Source organism: Pinus tabuliformis, chromosome X (assembly GCF_031772625.1).
Source record: "Pinus tabuliformis cultivar Carrire ecotype Pingquan chromosome X, CPIR1, whole genome shotgun sequence".
NCBI classification, from domain to species: Eukaryota; Viridiplantae; Streptophyta; class Pinopsida; order Pinales; family Pinaceae; genus Pinus; species Pinus tabuliformis.
This window is the reverse complement of record NC_142308.1, coordinates 873712804-873725768: the sequence shown is the minus strand read 5'-3', so window position 1 is coordinate 873725768 and position 12965 is coordinate 873712804. Positions and strand designations below refer to the sequence as shown.

Genomic DNA, 12965 nt, shown 5'->3' with positions numbered 1-12965 from the left:
TGTGATGATCTCCATTATCCAATGATGTCCATGTGATTTGAGTACAAGAAATTTAGAAGTGACCATCTTGACTACCATGATAGCAGTAAGAATCCTCCAGACAAATATCCCACCAAAACCAATTACAAAGTCATCCCATCATAAAGAAATATATACATAATAACATATATTAAACAAGAGGGCATGGGTCCAAGCATCACACCATACATAAATAGGAAGCAGAGTACCAGAGTACATTCAAGCAGCCTGAAAATTTTCACCACAGATCTTGGTCCTTTGCCTTCTCTAGAAGGTATGATCTTGAAAGGTCTTATTCATCTCTAATACATAACCAAAATCCACACACTAGAGTTAGAAATAAGAACATGGTCACAATTCCCCCTCAACACCAACATTGATCTGTTTCCCAATTCCTTCCTCTCCAATGCCCAAATGAGGATGGGGATGTTGCAACCCTGGCAGTGTCAAACTTGGGTATGAGGTGCAGATCATCATATGCTTTTCTCTTTTGTGGATCAGACAGAGTATCATAAGCCTGATTTATCTCAGAAAAAGGTCAGTGGCTGTCTCAAGCTGGTGCAGAGGCATGACATTAGGGTGGTATTTCAGTGCCATTCTTCTGTATGCAACCCTGATATCATTGCAGGAGGCATGACAAGAGACACCCAAAAGAGCATAGTGATCCTTTTTCCTCCTGAAAGCAATATCCCTCTTTTCTTCTATTGCAAAACTGGCACTGATGGTTCTGCCATTGAAGTTGTGAGAAGCCCTTAATACCACATTGCCAAGACTCAACTGATTACTTGAAATTGGGCTGCTTGTGGTACTTGTTGGGAATATCAATTCCCCCATAATCAGAGGGGATTGGCCTCTGGGAGATGAGAGTGGGGAATTGATTGTGAGAGACCCAAGTGTGGAAATATTCATGATTAATTTCTGTTTTGGAAAATATGGAGACAAGCCTAATTGTATGTATGCTCTGATATCCAAACATTTCTGATTTTAGAATGAGAGGATTGGCTACCGTTTATATTATTAGCAGTAGAGACTGTCTAGTTAATGAAATAAAGATTTTGATTATCTAATTAATAAAATAAAGATGATGGAAAGCAAAGTCTTCTCACATGGCATGCCTATTGAATATGGTGATATTTCTCCAACATGTCTGCATTCTCAAATCTATAACAATAAATTATCTTAGTGATCCATCCCCTGTTCCCCTATTTTGAATAAGTCAATCTTTCTTACTAATTCCCTTCACAACAACATAATTGTGACAAAAATCCACCAGTTGTATTTTGCAGTTCACTGAAGTTTTGTGAGGATCCTCTAGCTCAAAAGTGGAGTTAATATTACTGTCACTTTTGCTGACTTTATCTGATAGATGACAACCAAATGAAGCTATGGTGAAATCTACATTCATCTATAATATCCAGAAAGATAGATGGTCAAAAGGAAAAAATTCACTTAAGTATCACAGTGATACATGTGCAGATTCCCTGAATGGAAAGGTATGCTAGCTAATCTCCATGTCTAGGGATCAATGAAATTTGTATCTTCTTTGTAAAGTCCATATTACTTCAAATTTTTGTCATTTGGCAGAGATGTGGTCATTTTAAAATGTTAATTTAAGTCCCTTTCTCCAACATGCATTGGTTAGAGAAACCGTACACAAGCTTAGACCCATCTAAACTTGGTTTGATAATTCACCTTGATGGTGCAGAGATGAACCTTCACACTTCGAGGCTGCTAAACTGAAAAGTTGCTGAATCTATATGAGTTTATACAAATTGCAAGGTATCAATTATAGATATGCAGCCTAGAGTTTGCAATTCCCAATTTCAAGGTGTAAATTGAGTCAACCTTTGTATGCTTGCTAATGTTCATATTCAATGCATCCAGCCCATCATCTAAACCTTGTCACTTAAAGGTTGCCAAACTGCAAAGCTGCAAAATGCAATCTTGAGTTTACACAAATTGTTGGGTATCAATTATAAATGTGCAACTTAGAGCTTAGAATTTTGAGGTACACTCAACCTTGCGATGGATGGGTATGTGCTAATGTCCATATTAAATGCATCGAGTGCATCATCTAAACCCTTACTCTTCAAAGTTCTTCTAAGTTGCCACAATGAAATTGCAGATCTGATTGACACAAATAGTATCAAATACATATATGCAACCTCTTACTCTTCAAAGTTCTTCTAGGTTACCAAACTAAAATTGAATATCTGATTGACACAATAATATCAAATATAGATATGCAACCTTTTACTCTTCAAAGTTCTTCTAGGTTGCCAAACTGAAATTGCATATCTGATTGACACAAATAGTATCAAATATAGATATGCAGCATTCAACTTTCCAACCTGGAGGTAAACATGAGACTAGGTTTGAAATAAGTCTTACTAAGCATCCAATGCTACACTCACATGGTAGTATTTGGAACAACTCTTACTGAAATCCATATTCAGTGGATCCAATGCACCATTACACCCACATGACAGTATATTAACATTTCATGTAGTGTAAATACCATACAGAAATTCTTTCGAAAATGAATTGATATATTTTGGAAATGATTTATTTCATATTAGTATTTGGAACAAATCTTACTGAAATCCATATTCATTGGATCCAATGCACCATTACACCCACATGACAGTATATTAACATTTCCTGTAGTGTAAATACCATATAGAAGTTCTTTCAAAAATGAAGTTGATATATTTTGGAAATGATTTATTGCATATTAGTATTTGGAACAACTCTTACAGAAATCCATATTTAGTGGATCCAATGCACCATTACACCCACATGACAGTATATTAACATTTCTCGTCGTGTAAATACCATACATAAATTCTTTCAAAAACGAAGTTGATATATTTTGGAAATGATTTATTGCATATTAGTATTTTTAGTTACCACTGTTTACTAATGACCCTGAAATTTTTCTATAGTCGAATAGCCTTACTATATTTGGGAGAGAAAGAGCTCTTAAAAGTGAGAGAGTTGCATCTCAAAGTTGGTTGTGTTCTTTGCTTCATGTCAGGGAATTGCCATCAGTACACCCTGACACTTCATTTTATGATTCCACTAGTAAGACCAAATAATGGAATAAACCAGAACAATTTGGATGTTGATTAATACTTTGGATCACTTTGGTTCTCTGTTGACCAATTTATAGTCCATGTTGACCAATTGGAGCTGCAACTTCCCTCAGTTCTTTTCCTTGGTAATGAATGTCCTGCAAAATCATAAACATGACACAACAAATGATTAGCTCATAACAAAAAAATAGGTGGTGAATGAAGTTAAACTGAAACAGAGTGAAAATACCGAATACAAATGCTTCATTGAAATCACATTGTTGAGGCAATTAGAGTCTAAATGAAACAGAAACAGAATGCCAAGATATGCCCTCATGAAAGAAACAGAAAGATTGGATAAGGGTTAGCTTGAGCCCTGAACCTTAAATGAAACTAACAGAAACTTTTCGAAACATATTACCAGCCAAATTGGCAACCACAAACAAACACTAATGTAAAAGCGTTTCAGAGAGAGACACCTAAACCTTGCTTACACTGATGCTTTACAAACTTTGTTCAACCTCCAGAAAGTCACTCAATGTGCAGTGAGTTGAAATTAAAGGAAATTTTTTAACTAGGGAATCAAATAAATTTAGATTCTCACCTGAAAGAACACATCTGTTGGAAATCTAAGTGACTTCACAGTCCAGAAAGCAAACTTGTCAAGAAATGTCGTTGGAACGTGATGCTTCTTCAAGTCAATGCTCAAGTCTGGAGTGTATGTTTCCCAGGGCTGCTTTACTGCTATGAAAAGCATGTGATACACAGGTAATGAACCATCACTAAAAATTGCACAAATTTTCTTCAAAATTCAATCAATTCTTGTAGCAGATATTTAACAAATAGTTTGCATGCTAATTCTGTCACAAGCTCAAGAATTGCTTCAACAAAACACATTCAGTCATTTTTACAAACATATAGTGGACAAACTCGAATGGTAACCAATTGGAGCTGCATCTTCCCTCAGTTCTTTTCCTTGGTAATGAATGTCCTGCAAAATCATAAACATTACACAACAAATGATTAGCTCATAACAAAAAAATAGGCGGTGAACAAAGTTAAACTGAAATAGAGTGAAAAGGCTGAATAAAAATGCTTCACTGAAATCACATTGTTGAGGCAATTAGAGTCTAAATGAAACAGAAACAAAATGCCAAGATATGCCCTCATGAATGAAACCGAAAGATTGGATAAGGGTTAGCCTGAGCCCTGAACCTTAAATGAAACTAACAAAAACTTTTCGAAACATATTACTAGCCAAATTGGCAACCACAAACAAACACTAATGTAAATGTGTTTTAGAGAGAGACACCTAAACCTTGTTTACACTGATGCTTTACAAACTTTGTTCAACCTCTAGGAAGTCACTCAATGTGCAGTGAGTTGAAATTAAAGATTTTTTTTTAACTAGGGAATCAAATAAATTTAGATTCTCACTTGAAAGAACACATTCGTTGGAAATCTAAGTGACTTTACAGTCCAGAAAGCAAAAACTACAAGTGTTGATGCTGGAATAATATATATATATATATATATATATATATATATATTTTTTTAATTTAATTTAAATTTTTTTCGGGGTAAATTGTCAACATCTTTTAATAATGATATTAAAGATAAAATATCAGAAGCCTTAAAATCCCAACGATTTTTAGGCATGGTATCAAAAATAAAATATCATGTCTCAAATAAAATATCATTTCTATGAAAATCCTTAAAATTCCAACAATTTTCAGCCATGGTGTTAATATTATTTTAAAAATTTATTACCATTTAATTTATATTAATTTATTTTTAATTTAAGTTTATCATATTAATAACAATTTATTAAATATAATGTCTTTATATATATATATAATGTATTGTATCTCAGTTATGATGAATGGACAACTTTACAAAACAAATGAATTATATGTGATTTTGGAGTTTTTGATACTCTCTGCATTAAAACATTTGTCTTTTTGAAAATTTGTGTCAATATTTTATTTTTAAATAATTTTAAGATTTTGAAATTTGCAAATTGTTTTTTAAAAACTATATTTCATTATTGAGAAATATATATATATATATTTTAATTTTATTTTAATAATAATAATAATTTAATATTAAATTAAATTTCTTTTGAATTTAATAAATCGAAACTAATAAACATATTAAAGATTATAAAAAAAATTTGTCATTTCCAGAATCTTATCGACCGCTAAGGAAGTACACCATCAACAAAAAACTGTTCTCCTAGACTTATTACTTCTACATATTTTTTATTTTGACATACATATCTAGTAAAATATATTGAGAAAATGAAAACATTGAAAAACTAAAAACTTAATAAAAAATAATAATAGTAATAATAACAAGTAAATAAAAATATATATTTTAACATAACAAAAAATACAACGTAAAAAAAAAATCAACATAAAAAATGTAAAATAAAAATAAAAATTAACATACATACATACATACATACATACATACATATATATATATATATATATATATTTATATATAATAATAATAAAAAACAAAATTTAAAAACAAAATTAAAAAATAGGCAAAAAAAATCTAAGATACAAAAAATAATATTGATGAAATAAATTAAAGAAAAAAAATTAAAATAAAAAAAACACAATGATGATGTTGATTAACGTTCACCGCCAATGTGGTCTATCGGACCTCAAGAAAAGAGAGTCTAATTGTCATTCTTCAAAATCTTGTTTATGTGATCAAAGAACAGGGAAAGAACCGTTCCAAGATCGCTATAGTTGGGTTGGCTTTATAAGTCAAGAAGATTAGAGGTGTCAGTGATGATAGGGAATTGAGAGCGGATGTGGGCAAGTGCTGGGCAGTCTGAGAGGAAATGTTTTTCATCTTCCACCTTCTTAGTATCACAAATCTGACAAATTCTATCGTCCGAGGGAATCTTGGGTGTAGACCACCACTTGGTGTCAGTCTGAAGCTCATGAGAGTTAGTTCTGATCCTAGCGATGTTCATTTTCTTCTTAGTGCTAGTCAACACAGAAAGATAATTTTGATTATTGAGGGTGGGGTTGATCACCTCTTTAAAAAAAGAAAAAAAACTAAAAAACTTTAAAAGAAATAATTAAAAAAAATAAAACATTTAAAAAAATTAAACTTATAAAAAAAAACATAAAATAAAAATAAAGAAATAAAAACAAATTAAAAATTATTTAAAAAAAATAAAAAAATAAAAAATAAAAAATAAAATAATTGAAAATAAAAATTAAAAACATTCCCAAAAAAACATTAAAACATTTTTTTTTTAAAAACAAGAAAAAAAAAATTAAAATCTATTAAAAATAATTAAAAAAATAAAAAATAAAAAAACAAATTCATTTAAAAAATCATAATTTATTAAAAAAATAAATTAAAAAGATTAAAATTAAAAATTAGAAATAGAAAAAAAGAATTAGGCCGGCCTCATAGCCACCTAGGCGGGGAGGTCGATTCCTGGAATCAGCCTCCCTGCTCGACCACGTAGGCGGGGAGGGAATCAACCTCCCCGCTCAGCCACTTAGGTGGGGAGGTCGATTCCTGGAATTGGCCTCCCTAGGCCCAGATGGCCATGCGGCCTGGCCCCCGGGGGGGCGGGGAGCTAAGGTCAGCTGCCTGCCCACATAAGGGCTAGTCCCTGCGACCACTTGGGCGGGCGGGGAGCTGAGCTCAACTTCCCACCCGCCTAGGGGCAGGCCTCATGACCACCTGGGCGGGGTGATCGCTTCCCAGAATTGACCTCCCCACCCAGGGGGCCGAGGGGCCTGGCCCCTTGGCGAGCGGGGAGTTGTGATGACCTCCCTGTCGAGGAGGTCGTGGGGCCTGGCCCTTGGGCGGGGGGGGGGGGAGCTGCGTGGAATCGGCCTCCCCGCCAAGGTGGCCGTTGGGCCTGGCCCCTTGGTGGGCAGGGAGATGTGCTCAGCTCTGTGCACACCCAGGGGCTAGGCCCCATGGCCACCTATGATCCAAATGGATCCTAGAAAACCCTCTAAGTCTTCAAAATCTTCTAAACATTCAAAATTGTCGCCTAAGAAAAACCTTTAAGAATGACGGATAACACTATCGGGCATGAAAAACATGGAGAAAACATTGAAAAACAGGGTTATCGACGGTCAAAGCAACTTTGAATCGGAGCCGTCAGATCTGGCTGATTAATGGTCCAGATCTGATCGACGAATCGCAATCGGCGGTGGCAAAGGGAGGCTATCGGCAAAGACCACATGGTATATGCGATAGCGATCAGCGGGGTCAATGAGGACCGTCGATCAAGCCGGCAGATCGACGACCCAGGTTGAATCGCGATATTGCAATCGGCAAATACAAGGAGCAGGGCCGTTACATATATGCGATGCGATGAATGGACCCAATGGAAATATAACTGATATTTTATATATTTTGAGATCCGGAAAACAAGGTTTTCCTTTGTATTTGTGTTTTTCGTTAAATAAAATAAATACAAAGGATAAAGCATCGATGCAATGAATCTGACCCGAAAGGGTTCGTTAATGCAAATTTATATTGTTTCAAGTCTGAAATGAGCGGGATTTCAGTGTTTAATGAATTTTTTTACAAAGTAAATAAGCGGGATTTCGGGAGGAACAAAGGCGATAAATGGTTTGGGTCTAGCTCTACCAGATCCCATACAATGGCTGCCACGTGTCCAGGCTGAGGAGAGAGAAAACCACCCTTATTAGGCGGTTAACCCCTATACGGAAGAGCTGCTCGAAATGAACCACAATTGTTGTATCCAGATCTCCCAGATCAATGGTGGAGATGCGATGTCATTATACAGGCAGACCCGATAGGAGTATAAGGCGAATTTATGGATATTTGAAGTCCGATAAATAGTGTTTGGTAGACTTTTCTTGTGTTTGAATGTATTTCTTTGTGTAAACAAAGAACGGCGATTTCAAAGGATTTCAAAGGCCCGATGACCCATTCCATTACAGAATAGGTGGCCACCATCCCTGAAAGGGTTTAACAATGATTGCTAATGCTCAGAGGAGGAAGCCAGAGAGCCCGAGAAGAGGAAACGAACAGGTAGCGCCGATTGGCTTTAAAGTTACAGATTGACAGAAAACAGACAGGCAGTGCTGAGACAGAGCAAAGATAGAGACAGAGAGTGATAGAGAGAGTCTGTGTATTCAGAAAGGCTTGAGGGGTTCAAGCAAAACTCTTGCTGTTGTAACTGTTGTGTGTTGAGACTCAAATTGAGCTCATACTTTGTAAAACTCTGTTTTTGAAGACATAATAGAGAGGTCACCACTGAAGGCTGGACCAGGAGACGTAGCCCAGGAGTGTTGGGTGAACTCCTTATTTAACTATGTGTTTATGTGTGTTGTCTATTATGTTCTTTAACTGCTTCATTGTCTATGTATTTCACAATCTTATCGATACATTGCACAAAGTAACATAGGCATATCCATGCACATAAGTCTGTAATACCTTAATAATTGTCTTAGATATCATTATCAGATCAAGTGGTATCAGAGCTTTAGGTTTTCTAAGGTTAGACAAGCTTGTACTGGATTGTTGAATGCTAACTAGGTCAAAGCTCAAATTAGGAGAAGGAGAATTGGTTGAGACTAACCCAAAAATTGGAAGAGTCTATCCTAGGAGGAAAATGGCAGAAGAAAGTCCCTTGGAATCAGACTCTCAGTTCATGGACAGTTTCATGACCATGAGAGCCATGGTAGAAGAGATGTATCGAGAATTTAAGAAAGGTCGAGGTGAAGATGCTTCAACCTCCAAACAAGACAAAGGAATGGAGGAACCTCTTTTAGATGGCCATTCAGAAGGCAAAGGGAAGGAAAAGAACCTCCTCTATCAACACCTCCTTCTAGCCCTTTGATTAAATTAGATGTAAAATTTGATTTGCCAATATATGATGGAGAATTAAATGTAGAAAAGCTAGATAACTGGATTAGACAGATTGATGTATATTGCAGGGTGCAGAACATCGATTCAGAAAGGAGAAAGATTTAGCTGGCCAACCTTCGCCTTGGAGGAACTGCCCTAGTGTGGTGGGAATGCAGGATACAAGCTGATTTGAAGAAGCATGGTAAAATTATTTCTACCTGGAGTGAATTTGTTTCTACCATTAAAAAACAATTCTATCCACTAGCTTATATGCAACAAGCGATGATGAGTTGGCAAACTCTTTGCCAATTAAAGGGGAAAAGTGTACAAAGCTATACCCAGGAATTTAGAAAAAGAGCTTTAATTCTAGGCATTTCTCTAGACTCACCTGAAACTTTGTTGAAGTATATAGGTGGTCTACATAGCTATTTGAGGCATACCATTCTCATGTTTAACCCTACTAGCATAGATGAGGTATCAGTTCAGGCTACACATCTAGAGGCTAGAGGCAAGAATGTGAACCCAGAGATTGGGGGATTATCAAAACCCACTGCAAGCAAGAACAAGGAAAAGAGGAAGTAGAAATGGAAAGAGAGGAAGACAAACACTGTACAGAAAGACAAACCTTCATGCACTCACTGCAAGAAGGATGGACATGATGATGAACACTGATGGTCTTTGCATCTGGAGCTGAAACCCAAGAAGTTTGATGGCAAGAAGAAGAAGACTGTTGTTGTTATTCAGAGATTTGGGGTCAGACTCAGGTGATGAAACAACAGTCACAACTACAGGTATAAAAGGTAAAAATTCTGAAGCATCTATTAGTAATTCTGCACAATCTATTGATAATGAAGAAAATGAGAGGAAAAGACATGAGTTTTTTCATAATAGAGTTATTTCCAAGCATCAAAAGATTGATACTTTATTTGATAGTGGTTCACAAGTAAACTTGATTTCAGAAGAAATTGGGACTACTAACCACACCTCACAAGAAGCCATATCCATTAGGTTGGGTATGTGATAAAGCAAAGCTACAAGTGACTAGACAATGTAAACTTAGGTTTGCATTTGGGTCAACATTTGTAGATGAGGTTGAGTTGGATATAGTTCCCTTGGATATATGTGGTATTGTTTTAGGAAGTCCTTACTTGTAAGATAGAAAAGCCATTTTCTATAGAGCTGAAAATAAGTATGAACTCACAAAAGATGGAATAGAATATATTGTAAGAGTCATCAACTCAAAAATAATTATACTCTCATGAACTTAGGGCAGATGAAAATAATTGTAAATTGATGCAAGCAATTTTTACTAATGGTCGTAAAGGAAAAGAAACCTTATAAAACCAATGTATTTGAGGGCTGTGATGCTAAACAGAAAGCTGATTTAGAAAAAGTTGTTTCAGAATATGATATCCTATTTCAAGAACCTAAAGGTCTGCCACCCAAAAGGGAAATTGTACATGATATTCATTTGCAGCAAGATGCTCCATTGCTTAACATCAGAATGTAAAGGTTATCCACTTTAGAGAATGTAGAGATCAAGAAGTAGGTACAGGAGCTGCTCGACAAAGGATTCATAAGACCAAGCACATCATCATGCGGATCTCTGATCGTGTTGGTGAGAAAGAAAGATGGTTCGTGGAGCATGTGCATTGATTACAGAGCACTGAATAAAATAACGATCAAGAATTGTTATCCTCTTCCTCGCATAGATGATCTATTAGATTAGTTAAAAGAAGCTGTTTAATTTTCCAACTTGGATTTGCATAGTGGCTACCATCAGGTCAGAGTTGCAGAACAAGATGCATGGAAGACTGCTTTCAAAACAAAGCAAGGGCTGTATGAATGGCTAGTTATGCCTTTTGGCTTAACTAATGCTCCTGCCACTTTCATGAGAGTTATGAATGATGTACTCCGACCTTTTATTGATGATTTTGTAATTGTATATTTAGATGACATTCTTGTTTTCAGTAAAACATGGGAAGAACATTTGAAGCATGTAAAGCAGACTCTAGATGTTTTGAAAAAATAAAATCTCTATGTTAAATTATCAAAATGTGAATTTGGCAAAACATTTTTGAATTATTTGGGTCATATTGTAGGGGGTGGTGAATTGAAGATAGATCCCTCTAAGGTTGAAGTCATTGTGAACTGGCCTAAACCCAAATCTGCTACAGAAGTTAGGAGCTTCCTAGGAGCAGCACAATATTGGAGAAAATTTATTGCTAACTTTTCCTTGATTGCAGCTCCCTTACATGCTTTGACAAGATTGAACAAGGTATTACAGTGGGGAGGCAAACAACAGAAAGCCTTCGACACCTTGAAAAAAAAAATTAGTACAACACCAATACTAGCATTACCAGATCTTCAAAGACCATTCGAGATTGAAACAAATGCCAATGACTATGCCATGGGAGCAATGTTGATGCAACATGGTAAACCCATATGTTATCATTCTGAGACATTTAATTTTACAGTAGTTAATTATCCCACATATGATAAAGAATTGTATGCATTAGTGCAGAGTGTGAAAAAGTGGAAACATTACCTATTGGGCAAAGAAACAATTATACATACTGATCATTAGCCACTTCAATATTTACACTCACAAACTAAATTGCAGCAATCAAGACACTATAGGTGGATGGGTTTTCTACAACAGTTTCATCTTTTCATCAGATATAAGAAAGGCATACATAATAAAGTTGCAGATATGTTGTCCAGACCAATCATAAATGCATCTACTATACTTAAGCATAACTCAGTATTGCATGAAAGTTACATTGAACAATATGCTCAAGATATAGATTTTAAAGATATATATGCAACTTTAAGTCATGGAAAACAGGTAGAAGAATTGGATTATCATGTTAAGGACCAACTCTTGTATCATTTGGGAATGTTATGCATTCCTCAAATTGAAAGAGTTAAAATAATCCGAGAAGCACATACTTCTCTTACATCAAGTCATTTTGGTGTAAGTAAAACAGTTGCATACCTGCAAAGATTTTGTTATTGGCCAAGAATGCATGAAACAGTTTCTAGATATATTAAAGGGTATACCATGTGTGCTAAAAGCAAGCCCAACAATAGAAAACTAGGCTTGTACACTCCACTTCCAATTCCTTATCATCCTTAGGAAAGTGTTTCCATGGACTTTGTTGGGGGACTACCAAAATCTAGAAAAGGTCATGATTCTTTATATGTTATTGTGAATAGGTTCAACAAAATGTGTATTTTAATACCTTGTAATAAGTAGATTACAGCTGAACAAACAACAAAGTTGTTCTTTCAGCATGTATGGGTTCATTTTGGGTTACCCACTTCTATTGTCTCTGGTTGAGATTCCTGATTTGTTGGGAAGTTTTGGTCAAGTCTATGGGAGTTAGTGGACACCAGACTGAAGAAGAGCACATCCTTTCATCCACAAACTGATGGCCAAATAGAGGTGGTCAATAGGATAGTGATCCAGTTGCTCAGAGGCTATTGTAGCAAGCATCCCAAGCTTTGGGATGAACATTTGTGTTATGTGCAACATGCTTACAACCATGCTATGCACTCTTCTACACAAAAATCTCCTTTTGAGACTTGTTTTGGTTTTACACCAAAGTTTCCCTTGGATTTTGTCTTTGGAAAAGACATAGCAGTTTATGGACACAGTGATGTGGACAAAGAAACCAAGTTCATTGAACAGATCTAATAAATTCACCAGGCAGTGCAGGAATAACTAGAGAGAAGCCAGGGCAAGTACAAGGAAGGCATGATAAGCATCGAATTGAGCATAGCTTCCAAGTTGGTGATCAAGTCTGGTTGTACATCATCAAAGATAGAATGCAAGGTTTAGGTAAGAAGCTGAAGCCAATAAGGTATGGGCCTTTCAAGATACTTGAGAAAATTGGTGAGAACGCTTTTCACCTTGATTTGCCAGCTTACATGTACATTTATTCAGTAGTTAATGCAGAGAACTTAAGACTATTTGAACCTTCTTTGATTGAAGATCCC

General features: G+C 35.7%; 1 pseudogene; it reads right to left on the bottom strand.

Annotated features, from left to right (window-relative positions):
* Positions 1-382: 382 nt before the first annotated feature.
* On the bottom strand, positions 383-927 carry LOC149142487 (uncharacterized; annotated as a pseudogene).
* Between the last annotated feature and the right edge of the window lie 12038 nt (positions 928-12965).